The sequence below is a fragment of the Nuphar pumila genome, chromosome 14 (assembly GCF_984573655.1).
Source record: "Nuphar pumila chromosome 14, dmNupPumi1.hap1.1, whole genome shotgun sequence".
Classification (NCBI taxonomy): Eukaryota; Viridiplantae; Streptophyta; class Magnoliopsida; order Nymphaeales; family Nymphaeaceae; genus Nuphar; species Nuphar pumila.
The window spans coordinates 65,053,752-65,067,967 of NC_143262.1; positions in this window are offsets into that span (position 1 = coordinate 65,053,752).

Consider the following 14,216-nt stretch of genomic DNA (forward strand, 5'->3'; position numbering starts at 1 on the left):
TGGGGAAAGGACAAGAGAGTTTTTGTCAGAGATGTGTTGCGTTGTGCTTCAAATGCTCGATTTCACAAAAGGATTTCAAGAAAGTTTTGCCAATTTGTCCTTAAATATTTGTTGATTTCAAAAATCTTTATTGCATAAAATTATTACTTCAGAATACCTCCATTATTACTTCCGAAAGGGTAATGCTTTCGCGAAAAAGGATTCAAAGTTCAAAATCTTTCTATTGGCCAACCAAAAGGATGAAGAATAAATCCTCGATATGGCCAGCAAAGAGAATTCAATGTTGTTGCAAAGCCATGAGTGATTGATATTGATCGCAGTCAATGGCACATTTTTAAAGACCATTCTTGAAAAATAAAGTAGTCGAAATATCCTGGGTGATACAGAAAAATCCACTCAATTTTCATATCTCCTCAATCACCTAAGCTGCAATTAAATATCTGCAAAAGGGATCTCTCAATTGTCGTCAAGATGAAGGCGAATTAAGCGAGTCGACCCCGGGGGCCAAAGAAGATTTGGATCATCTCCAAGATGACGGAGTTTGTGACGGATCCTTCCAGGGAAAGTTCAGATCACCGTCGAGATGAAGGCGAGTGTGATGAGCCTACCGACAAACCCTAAAAGATATTTGATTCCAGCTATCATCAAGAGATTCCCAACCAATGAGCCAATAACTATCAAGATAATCCCTGAGAGAAAAGAAGGATCGGAACATCTCTGAGATGAAGGAGTTTGTGACGTACCCTTCCTAAGAAAAAAAGAGAGAAAAGTCAGGACATCTCCAGAATGAAGGATGATGTAATTCCCGAAAAAATTCAAGAGAGATCCAATCTGCTAAAAAAAAAAAAGAGTGCAGAAAGATCATCATGAGAAAAGAATCCCAGGATATCAGACTGCCAAATTTATCAAGAATTTTATTTAATTTTGTGAAATTCTTTTATCAATATTCTTTCACCAATAGCTCTCGCAATATCAAGAATATTTTCTTTCTCGTCCATATCAAGGAAATTGATAGCTTCCTTGAAAGAAAGCCAATCGCAAGCAATTTGAATTCGAATCTTGATTCTACGGAGTTAAGCTCAGTCGGAGGTAATACTTCAGGTAGAAAAGAGGAAATACTTTCAAAACAATGTGCATCACTTTCAATTATTTTGAATCAACAATAATTTTCAACACTTTGACAATATTTTCTAGCTATCCTGGCATGAAGCGAGAGTTTGAGGTTCATCTTTGGCGCATCCTGACATCAGTTGTTATCCCTTTTAGGACTTGATAACGGGAGTTTTCAAGATTCCTTCCCTTCTTTGGTATAATCTGAGCGCACGGGCTCTCAGATTCGCGCACTTCCCTGTGTCCCCACTGTCCCACCATAGACAATCCAATTTCGGCTTGAGGTTAAGCCACCAATTCCAGCAAAAGGCAATTTCAAAAGTTAATTAGTCTCAGCAATGAGGCGCCCAAAATCAATCCCTTTTCAAACTTTAGGGACCCCAATTTCCTTCCTTTTGCAAAACCCCTATCGGATTCATTGTGCGGAAATCCGAAGGTTCCATCACGGTCTCTTCTTTCGAGGATTCCGTTCATTTTCTGCCCAATCAGGTTAAGGGTATAAACCTGAGCCTCCTTTGATGAGGTATTTCATTTTCTGCCCGATCAGGTTAAGGGTACAAACCTGAGCCTCCTTTGATGAGGTATTTCATTTTCTGCCCAATAAGGTTAAGGGTATAAACCTGAGCCTCCTTTGATGAGGTATTTCATTTTCTGCCGAATCAGGTTAAGGGTACAAACCTGAGCCTCCTTTGATGAGGTATTTCATTTTCTGCCCAATCAGGTTAAGGGTATAAACCTGAGCCTCCTTTGATGAGGTATTTCATTTTCTGCCCGATCAGGTTAAGGGTACAAACCTGAGCCTCCTTTCATGAGGTATTTCATTTTCTGCCCAATCAGGTTAAGGGTATAAACCTGAGCCTCCTTTGATGAGGTATTTCATTTTCTGCCCGATCAGGTTAAGGGTACAAACCTGAGCCTCCTTTGATGAGGTATTTCATTTTCTGCCCAATCAGGTTAAGGGTATAAACCTGAGCCTCCTTTGATGGGGTATTTCATTTTCTGCCCAATCAGGTTAAGGGTATAAACCTGAGCCTCCTTTGATGAGGTATTTCATTTTCTGCCCGATCAGGTTAAGGGTACAAACCTGAGCCTCATTTGATGAGGTATTTCATTTTCTGCCCAATCAGGTTAAGGGTACAAATCTGAGCCTCCTTTGATGAGGTATTTCATTTTCTGCCCGATCAGGTTAGGGGTACAAACCTGAGCCTCCTTTGATGAGGTATTTCATTTTCAACCCAATCAGGTTAAGGGTATAAACCTGAGCCTCCTTTGATGAGGTATTTCATTTTCAACCCGATCTGGTTAAGGGTACAAACCTGAGCCTCCTTTGATGAGGTATTTCATTTTCATTTCCCGGTCAGGTTAAGGGTCAAACCTGAGCTTCGTTTCTACATGAGGTATTTTCTGTCCCATCCAGGTTAAGGGCAAAACCTGAATCTCACTTCTTTTCGAAGTAAAATTTTCTCCTTATTCTTCATTTCATATCTACCATCATCACTTGAACTAATTCTTTCATACCCAGTCAAATTTATCTAACTGGGGCATTTTTATGGTTCAAATTTGGTATGTTTTCTTTGCCACTAAGCTGGGCTTTCAACCGGCTTAGCAGCAAAGAGGGGCATCTGTAAACACCCCAAATTTTCACCCTCATCTAGTGTTTGTCCATTTCATAAGTCATTACAGATCATTGCATGTCATTGCATGTATTCGGCATATCATTTCATCGCATTGCATGCCATTACATCTCATTCTCGAGATCCAGCACTCCTATTTCAAAACATTCAATCCAGATTTGAATTTTAAAGCTTTTATTTCAAAATCAATTTCAAAACCTGGGTTTTTATTCAACACTCTGTCATTTTCCAACCCCAGGACTTTATATTTTGAAATATTTTCTCAAGGAAACAATCTGGATTCATTTCAAATTCAAATTTTAATCGATTTCAATTCACAGATGAGACCCATTGAGGTGGTGTCGCTTCTGAATTCCTCTATTCATCAAATTTCTCAAAATTTTGAAAGTTTCAGTCCGATCAGGACTCTGTCTTAGAGTCCTGATCTGGGCAGGAGTCTGTTTTGAAGTCTGTTTTACTTCCATTTTCAATCTTTTTCGTTTGTTTTCGAAATTTAGGTCATTTTACAGAGTCCAGTTAGTTCAAAACTCTATTTTAGAGTTCGGTTGAGTTAGGAGTCTAACCCTGACTGTGTTTTCTGACTTATTTCATCATTTTTTGATAAAATCTTTTGGAAAATTCTTTCATTTGGCTTTTAAAATCTAAAATCTCAGAGTCCTAAGAGTTCAGGACTCTAACTCGGAGTTCCAGTTCGCTTGAGACCCTATTTTCAAAGATCTTGAATTTCAAATGTCGATTTTAACCCTTTTTCAAAGTCATTTTCAGTGTTTATTTCAAAATTTCCAAAACTCGATGTGGGCCTACTCAGTTGGCACCATATCCAGAGGAATTCTAATTCAGTTAGAACCCTATGCCATTTCAAAAATTCTAATTTTAAAATTGCTTTTGAAAATCCTTTTGAAAACTCCTTCAATTTCAAGTTTTAAAATCACTTTTTGAAAAACTCAAGTAGGGCCCACTCAGGGTGGCGCCATATTTGAGTAAGTCAGGGCTAGACTAGGGTTAGTTGATGTCTTGGTTAGTGTTAGAGGTTTAGAAGAGTCAAAACCATTTTGAAAAACTCATTTTGAAAGTTAGTTTTTAAAACTAGTGTTTTTAAAGGTGTTTTAAAAAACCCAATGTGAGAAAATGCCAAGTGGCATTACATTTGGGGATTTTTTAGGAGAGTCTAGGGGTTAATTAGGTATTAAATAGGATAATTTAGGCTAGGGGTAGGATAGTCTTTACACCCCAAAATCGCCCCCCTTAGAAGAGTCCAATTTTTTTAAAACATTTAATTTTTAACCTAAATTTTTTTTATAAATAGAAGGCTATAGGGGGTCGATTTTCCCAATTGGCTTTCCTTTGGATTCTTGGAGCTTCTCTCTCCTCTCCAGCCCTTCCTCCATTGCGGCAACCTCAAGGTAACTATTTTCTCTAATTTTTAGTTTTTATTTAATGTTTTTCATTGTTTTAAACATGATTTAGCCATTGGTGCCATCATCTTCATGGATTAAACCATGGATTCAACCTCAAGAACCATCAAGAATCAGCAAGAACGATCCAAGAAGGTGATCCAACCCTGTTTTGGGTGATTTACAGAGATTTTAATCCATTAGAATTGATTTTAATATGATTCTTTGCATTAATAACCAATAAAATATATGATTTGCCCTTTTTAATGGGTTAAATCTATGTTTTAAAGGTGATATCAAATTCCAGCCATTGATTCCCTGTTTTTATTTTATTTTCATGGTTTATTCATGTTTGTTTTACGTTCTATAGCATAGAAATAATTTTTATTTACTGTTTTATGGTTTATTTTATTTATTTACATTAGTTAATGCATGATTTTTTAAGTTTCTTAAATTTCTGTGTGTTCTAGGTTTAGAATAGTAAAGATGATATTATTTAGGATGGAAGCACTCATTGTTTATTTCTGATTTTTTTATATGTGATGCATGCATGAGTTATTGAGTTACTGTAGAAAAATCAGAGGTTTTGGATCTCGGGAACTCTGTCAAAAAAATCAGACATCAAATCGGGTTTTTAAAGTTTTAAAATCGTGGTTAAAATCAAGAAGGTAACTTGCTGTTATGACATTTCTCTCATCTTATATCCGATTTTAGATCTTTAAAGTGCTATGGATTCACATTGAGTAGATCTGTCTTATATGAAATTTTCGGATTTTTTGATCACTGTTTAGTATTTTTCCCTTTTTAGAGAATCTGTTTTTAATTTTAAAACTCGTTAGGGTTTACCAAAACCCTAATCAGACTTGTGTTAGTCATAAATCCCAAACCACAGATCCGATTTTAGATATGTAAAAAGTGAGTATTGTTATTTTTCTATTTACTGTTCACCATTAAAATTTCAGAGATTTTTGCTTAGAATTGCTATTTATTTATGTATTTTCAATCTGGAATAGCTGTTTTAATCCCTGTTAAGAGTGATATATTTTAGCTCAGATTGCCGGAAAGGTTTCTCCCTAACCGAAGATGATGTTTCCGATCTGTAAATTGGGAAATCTCTGTTTTTCTTTCTAGTTAGTCTCTGTAAAATTTCATAAATTTCCATGGAGATTTGACCCCTGGTTCAGGTCTTGGACTGAGACTGGTTGGTGAATTAGGTCAAAAATAGCATATTTTTAGGGTTTAATGCAATTTTCGGATTAATTTAATGTCAAAAAATTATTTTTTATAATTCCAATTCGACATTAGGGTTATAAAAAGTGCAGGTACCAATTTTTATGGATTTTGGAATCCATTTGATGGCTGAATTGAGCAAATTGCAAAACCGGGTTCCTGAAAGATCCAAAAACACTGCTAAAATCATAGTTTTTGTGATATTATTGTATTTTCGTGCATAATCATATATTTTTAGGGTTTAATCATGTTCATAATCATGTTAGGATGCTTTAGGTTTAATTTGATGCTCATTTGATTTCATTTAGTGCATAAAACCTAAGTTTTTACCAAAATTTATTTCAGAAAACCCTGATTTCAAGGCCATAGTCTTGCTATCAGGGGCAATTTGGTCATTTGACCTAAATTTCGAAATCCCTAACCCTAATTTCATATTTTTAATCATGTCATAGCATATTTGGTTTTAGTTCATTCCATTCAAATTTCAAAACTTGCATTTTATCAAAATATCTTTTTAAAAACCCTAATTTCAAGGCCATAGTCTTGTTATTAGGGGTATTTTGGTCATTTGGACCCCAATTTCGAAATTTCATATCTTATCTTTCTTATTTATTCAATTTTATTTCATATTTTATCATTTTGATTTAAGGGAATCATGGCAAAAAGGCTTATATCTAGCAAAATCCAACAATTTCCTGATATTGTTGGATAAATCTAGAAAAGCCAACATATATTCATTAACCAAGTTTTCTAGTTTTGCAGGTACATTGAAGACTTTATTTTTCATGTATTTAAATTTCAATAGTGATGTAACTTGTAATTAAACTTTGGAATAAGAATTTACATTTCCTGCTTAGCTTAGGTTGCATTGCATATAGTTTATAATTTTAATGTGTGATGGATGATGATTCATGCATATTTTTACAAATTCACCATGGTCTACACGAATGGCACATACACTAGCTTCTATGAAGTTTATAAACTTGGTGGAATTTGTATTTATGGCCATAGTCAGAATACGAATGATACTTAGATTTATGATCTTCACATTAGCCACATTCAGCCTACACACTTAGGCTAACTTCAAAATGCACTGCATTTCTCAAAAATACAAAAAGTATTTCTCAATTCCTCAAATCCATATTCATTCATTTCATGCATTTGCCAATTCCAATTCAAATTTCAATTCAAAGAAGTTCATTTTCTCAAAATCTCCTAAGTCTTATAGCAAAATCGATTTTCCCAAAGACATTGAATTTCAAAGGATATTTCAAGTATTTCCCAAGTTCCAAATTCAAATTTTCTAAGTTAGAATTTCAATTTCCAAGTTTGAATTAAGAGAAACCAAGTCTCTCAGAATCGATTTTCACCAAATGTCAAGGATTTCTCAAAATCGATTTTTATTCTCTCGGAAGTATATTTCAAATCCCATTTCACGATTTCTCATGTGATATCATTTCCAAGATTTACATTTTCTAAATATTTCAATCATTCAAAGCAAACATCATGTTTTCAAATGTGCATTTTTCTGAAAATTCATAGCACATGCCTGATTCTTTGTGCATTTAGAAATTAGAATATGATTTAGACAAGTTGAATAGAGTAGAGCATAAGATTGATCCTTGGTTCAATTACCCCTGTTAAAGGTGGCAGGAACGGTTGAACCTCGTACCGACAGGCGAGTCCCATTCTTCGGAATTTTCCCGCATTTTAAAAACGGAGGCGAGTTATTTTCAAAAACTTTTTCAAAGGTCAGTTTGATTCGCAAAAGTTAAAAATTTTGCGATGATAACATGCACAAATCTTCATTTTTAAATACATACTAGCATATTTTAAAGTAGGCAAGAGTATGCAAAAACTGCATACTTTACAAAATTATATATATATATATATATATATATATATATATATATATATATATATATATAGAATACATATATATTAAAGTATAAGCATGTGCACATTACAATGTGCCGATAAGGTAAATAGCGTAAAGCAGGTTGCAATATGTGAAACCACACATCGAGCTAAATAAATTGCGTAAGCAAGGCCTGGTGTATAAACCATACATCGATCTAAGTAAATTGAGTAAAGCAGGATCATGTGCACATTACAGTGCGGCGGCAAAGTAAATGACATAAAATAGGGTCCGATGTGTGAAACCACACATCGATCTAAATAAATTACAGAAAGCTAGAGCCTGTGCACATTACAACACGATGGTAAAGTAAATTACGTAATTTTAAAATGGACAAGAATATACAAATTTGTGTTCCTAAGTAAAAAGCATATATATAACGTAAATATAATACATATATATTAGAAGCGTTTCGACATTGTTCTTGCCTGCAACTTTCCCCTACCTCAGAGATGGTCTGAATTTTTTACGATTTTGAGCATATGTTATAATATTGTCTGTGCCTCGGTAACCATGCAAAAAATATGGAGTTCCGTTCGTTGTGCCGATGTGGTATGCTGCAAATGGTTTTTTTAATAGTATTGTGTTAAGTTCTTAGATTTTAACGAAAGTGGCGGCAGTCACGTCGCAGCAGTCGAACCCAAACCCATAATGAGCTGACCAAACCAAGTCAAGCTCAGCCTGGCTGTGCCTATCAAGGCAGGATGAATGAGGGATGGCAAGGTCCCGTTGAGCTGGCTTAGTGAAACTGAGTCAGACTCGGCACACCTAAGGTGGTGCACAAACCATGAGGCAACTACGATAGTGGCAGCGGGCCCTCCACATTTTTGTTGTGCTAATGGCAACAACCGTGGGGCCCACCTGACTTGGTGGTGGTGGTGGTTCGCAAGCCGTCCGACTACCACAAAAGCGGAAGAGGCAGGCGCAGGTTCTGGCCAATAAAGGATGAAGGGGCACAGGCAGCGCCCCTTTTTGCTTGACAGAACAGGGACAAGGAGGGACCAAGTAGGAGAGAGTAAAGGTCGACCCCACTTGATGAGGGTCGACCCCTCACAAGTGAGTAGGGAAGCTAAGGGAGAGGGTGACTCTTCCCAGCTTTGCCAAAATAAAAGAGGAGAGAGGCATAGGGTCGGTGGCCCACTGCCTCCCAGAAATCAAGAGAGTGAGGGGGCGATTGGCACAAAGAAGTGCGTGCGGCAAAAAGGGTGGCCTGTTTGGGTCATAATTGATAGACGAAAAGTGTCAATAAAGGTATGAGAACTTTACTAACATTCTTGCATGTCAGTAAAGACCTCTAGTAATACACAAAAATGTCATTAAAGGTTCGGACCTTTACTTATGCTTTTCTAAAGTTAGTAAAAGTTTTTTTGCGTGTAACACATGCACACCTTTCTTTATGTATGTATGTGTCTCGCTCTATTTATATATAAACATAAATTGTGCTTGCTAGATGAAATCTTCTAATGGATGCTTAACATTTTGTTGCAAAAAAATACTAAAACAACATCAAAAAATGCCAAAATGGCATTAGCGGCACTTTTCGAGTGCTGTTAAAGGTCCCAACAATGCTCAAAACCGCTGCTAAAGTTGTTTTTTAAAAAAGGATGGACACATCCTTTTTAGGCTTTAGCATGCTCGAAAAGTGACGCTAATTCCTTTTCAACATGGAAAAACTCACTTTTCAGTATTTTTTCCCGCGTTGTTTGTGCTAGCCATCCACTACGTCCTGCGATGGACAGCCAGCGTGATCTCATTAGTAGCTCACACCTAAGGGTGCGCAACTACCATTTTTTATATATATATACACACTCGGTACTTATATTGGTTAGAACAATATTAGAAGATTTCAAGTCTTAACAAGATCCAAAATTACATTACGAGTCTGAGTCAAAAGCAGTTTCTATTGTTTAATATTTGAATTCGATAATTGGTCAATCTTTACCCAACCCATCTCTTTCCCTTTACATTTTACTATTGGTCCCAGCCTCTCGAGTACACTAGGAAAATGTAACAAGCTGCTCATCGCAGCTCTCATTAAGGTTGGGAAACAAGAAGAGTTATATATGTTTAAATAGCTTAATTGAACTTGTGAAACTTAGTAAACCGAACATAAACAATAAGTATATTCATTAACTGGTAATATATATATATATATATATATATATACATATATATATATATATATATATATATATATATATATTATACAAATGTTATTGACAAAGTGTAGTGCAGAACAAATGATTGAAGTATTTGACTTGCAAGCAAAAAGTTGAAATTAAATTAATTTAAGCTTTATTACAATTTAGTTGGACACTAGCTCAATAGACTCAAGTTCTAAATCCTATCGCTTTTAACTTTGAAAATTATATTATTTTGTAAACAGGATAACTCAGACTCAGCTTGTTCAAGTAGGCTCATGAAGAGCCTAAGCTGCACTTGGTTGCCCATAAGAACAAGTTGAGCTTGAACACGTTAAGATCGACTAATAATGTACTTACACGAGCTCATAAAATATACTTGGTGAGCCGAGCTTAAGGAACAGATGTTCGATTCAACTCGAGTCATACAAAACTATTGATTAATAAGAAATATACTTAAATATATTTCACATTGTGTTTTGTAGTGTCGATTGAGTGGTTATAGTGTTTGGCTAGCAAGTTTTAATTTAGAGTTCAACACCTGTTGCTTCCATCTTCAAAATAACGAAGTAGGTTATATGTTCCCTCCCAAAACACGTAGGTGCGTGTTCTCGGGTCCGAATGAGCGCCACGTATGTAATCACGTGGGGCTCATTTCCCCGTGTGTGTCAACATCACTTAGCATCAAAATCTGCTGCATTTGCAAAGACTTATGTACCCTTTCCTGCCATTAGTGTCATAAAATGACATTTTGAGGAAATGACAAAAATATCCTCCCGCCAGAAAGGGTTAAAATCATCATCGTTTTTGCCCTAAGAAGTAAACTCCTCTACTTTAACAAGAGCTCCTCGCAATATGTCGCCCTTGTAAAGACCCCAAATTTTCACCCATATCCCCAACACTTCCACCAATCACTGCAGCCTGTCTTCCAAGATCTTCAGAGGGCAATATGGTCATTTTCTGAGCTCGGACCCCGCAAGAGTCCAGATTTCATCCCCGATTCTAAAAAATTTTCTATTGTTTTACTTAGAATCATCTCCAGTCACAAAATCTCAAAGTTCTATTCACATCAAGAGATGAAAATCTTCAGTTCTTCATGCAGTATAAAATCTCCCGAGACATGTCATTGCATATCATTACATGAGCATTTCATATCACTGCACTGCACAGCATGTCATTTTGAGGTCTAGAACTCTCGATTTCAAAACTCTCAATCTAGATTCGAGTTTTTAACCTTTTCAAAACTCTTAGGTCTTCAAAATTGCCAATTCTTCTCATTTTACCCACAGAACTCTGAATCTCAAAAGATCTGGATAGTTTTCAATATGGATTTTTAAATTTTATCAACTGGATTGGCTCTGCATTGAAGAAGGGGACGAAGCTTTGAAGTTAGCAAATTTATCTCAGATTTTACCCTTTTGTCAACAATTTCAAATATCATTCTTTTATAAAATCGTCCCATAGGAGTCCCTTTCTCTCTCCCCTTCATTCATTGTCATTTGGCAATGTGGGGTCGCTCTGAGGTGATGCCACATGTCCCACTTCTCTCTCCTTCCACCTTATGCCACGTGTTAGTGTGGAGCTTCCCTAAAGTAGCGCCACATGTCCACCACCTTTATCTCTCTCTCCCTTGCCACATGGCACTCTGGGGTCACCCTGAGTCACCACGTGTCCATCTCTCCTTTCTCCAGAAAAAGTAGAATTGTCCCCCCCTGAGGTGGCGCCATCTGAAGTGTTTTCTCCTGCAGCTAACACATGTCAAGCTCTGCTTTCCATAGAAAAAGCAAGTGACATATGTCTCTCTCTGCTCTCCTCAAAAAAAGCAAATGACACATGTCTCTCTCTGCTTTCCTTAGAAAAAGCAAGTGACACATGTCTCTCTCTGCTTCCCTCAGGAAAAGCAAATGACACATGTCTCTCTCTGCCTTCTTCAGAAAAAGCAACAATTCAAATATTTAAACTTCAGGTTGAGGTGGTGCAAATCCTGAATTTTCATCCTTAATTTCATTTTTATCTGATTTGAGGTGGCGCTATCTGCTTCCTCTGCTCCTGCCCTTTGACACATGGCAGTGTAGAGCCACTCTGAGGTGGCGCCACATGTCTCTCTCTGCCTCCTTCAGAAAAAGCAACAATTCAAATATTTAAATTCCATATTGAGGTGGCGTAAATCCAGAATTTTCCTCTTTAAATTTATTTTTTATTTTGCTTTACAAAATCCCAAAATGGGCTCACACATAGGTGGCGCCACATGAGAAGCTCCTGCAGAGAAAATCAAGCCAACCTCATTTAAAAAAAATTCAAATTCTGCTGAGGTTTCTTATTTACAAAATTTGCATTTTATTTTTATTCCAAAAATACAAAGTAGCATCCTCTGAGATGACGCCACATGGAAGGTTTAGATTTACTCTGTTTGAATTTCAAAAATCTCCAAAAATTCTATAAATACCCTAGCCCACGCTCAGTCCAGGGGAGCTCCTTTGTTAGATCTGAACTTCAACTTAGAGTTCCATTTTTTTTAGCTTCTTTTGTTTTCCTCTGAGTTCACACCCTCTCTGGAGTCCATTCTCAAGGAGCCATCCCATAGCCGCCCGTCTTTGAGGTTTCAAAATAGCAAAAGAACATAAGGTAAGCTCCCATTCGAGTTGATGCTATTGAAATAATATTATCGTCCCATGGTTTTTTTCGTTTTAAAGAAATGGTTCATCCGAATGATGGATTGAACCATTCCCATAAAGCGACATATATTAAGTAGGATCATGCTTCTTGATGATTTTCAACATTCATGCATTAGTTAGATTCAATTCATATTTTATTTTGTTAATTTAGCATATTTTAGGAATTAGTTAGTTCTTTTTTAGCATTTATTTCAATTCTGTTTAGTTTCAGTAATTCCCTCTTTTGTCAGTCAGTCCACTCGTTATTTTATGTTTTTATTTTTCTCTAAAAATGCCAAAAAAATCCTATTACGTGCCCTTAGCTGTCCCTGATAATCTGCAAAAAATCAGAAGCATTTGAATTCATTTACTGCGTTCAAAGTTCAAAATGCCAAGTCGGGTTTTATGACCCGGGAAACGTTCTGAATATTTGGTTTCGACTTATAAAATCTAGATATCCCTCATATGAGATCAAATTTTTTATCTGAAAAATGCCTTGAACTCGGATTGAGTGTAGTATTTACTCTGATTTTATTAGATTTTTCGTATTTTTTCTGCTATCTGACAAAAATCCTAGAGTCTGGGACATGTGTCAGAGTCTGATTTGAGTCTCTAAGACTCTGGATCGACTTAAGTCGACTGGTTCTCTCTGGATATAGCTCCAAATCCGGATCTATAAAAAGTGAACTTTATGTTCTAAATATCCTCTATTTGATTATGAAATTTTGCAATTTTTAGGACAGCCCTCATGCCAGTTCCGTATTTTTTATTTCAGTCTCTTGTTTTGGTACTTATATCTGTTCTTCTGGTTTATGTGTGTAATGTCGTATTTTTATTTCTCATCTAGTTGATCAAATGCCAAATTCATACAAATGAAAGTTGTTTATATGCATGTTTGTAGTTCCCCATTTAATTTTCGGAAATTTTGATGGTCAGTTATTATTTTTTTTCTATTTTCACATCAGATCATGTTGATTTTAGTCCCGTCAGAACAAAATCCGTGTTACCGAACTCACCATAGTTCAAATCCCCGAGCTATAAAAACCAAGCATATTCATTTTCATGTCCTTTAGCAGCCTGAAAAATATCAGACATTTCTATTGTGGATTGTTGCGTTATTGCATTAAATGCTATGTTTGGTTCGTACCCATATGCAAAATTTGCTTATTTTAGAGTTTTCTTTGAAATTTTGCATCTAGGCCATATCATTTCATGCATTTTATCATTCTATATTGTTTATAAGGGTAGAGGGATACTCTATACTGAATTTGTCATGGTTTGAAAACCGTTTGAGGATCGGTTTAGCCGTATCATCAAAACAGGATCCCCGCGAGACCCTGATCCGGGCGAAAAACAAACGAAATTCGTTATTTTGGCCAAGTTTCAAACATCAATTCTGATTTTTACAGTCCTAATATGTTTAGCAGCATGTCATCATGTCTCATCATGCATTTCATCATCATTTGGTTCAATTCAAATTTCAAAAATCTCAAATTTTGTCAAAATTCCTTCAAAAAACCCTCATTTTAAAGGTATAATTTCAATATTAGAGGTATTTTGGTCATTTTGACCATAATTTCGAATTTCAAACTATTTATTGCTGGATTTTCTTGCATTTTCATTATTTCAAATATCAAGAAAATATGAAAAACGGGTTTATATCCAACTAATTCCAATAATCTCAGGATATTATTGGAAAATCTTAGAAAAATCCACATATTTGAGCTAACCCCATTTCAAGTTTGATAGGGACATTCAAAAGAAGGAGCCAGAATCTGCAAAATTTCCATTTCTTTTATTTTATTTAGTGATGTAATAATATAAATTTTGGAATAAGAGCTTTACTTTTCTGCTTAGATTAAGATGCATATCATATAGTTTGAATTTCTGTAATATCATGATTATGTGATTCATGCATTATATTTCAAAATCACTATGGATGTACACGAATGACACATGCACCAACTCTTAGGGAGTTAATGAACTCGGTGGAGTCCATATTTACGACCCTAGTCGAAATATGGACGAGACCCAGATTCAACATCTTTCTACTAGTCACACCAAGCCTACACTCTTATGCTATCTTCCAAAATTCACTGCATATCTTCAATTTTACAAAATATTTTAGGATTAAC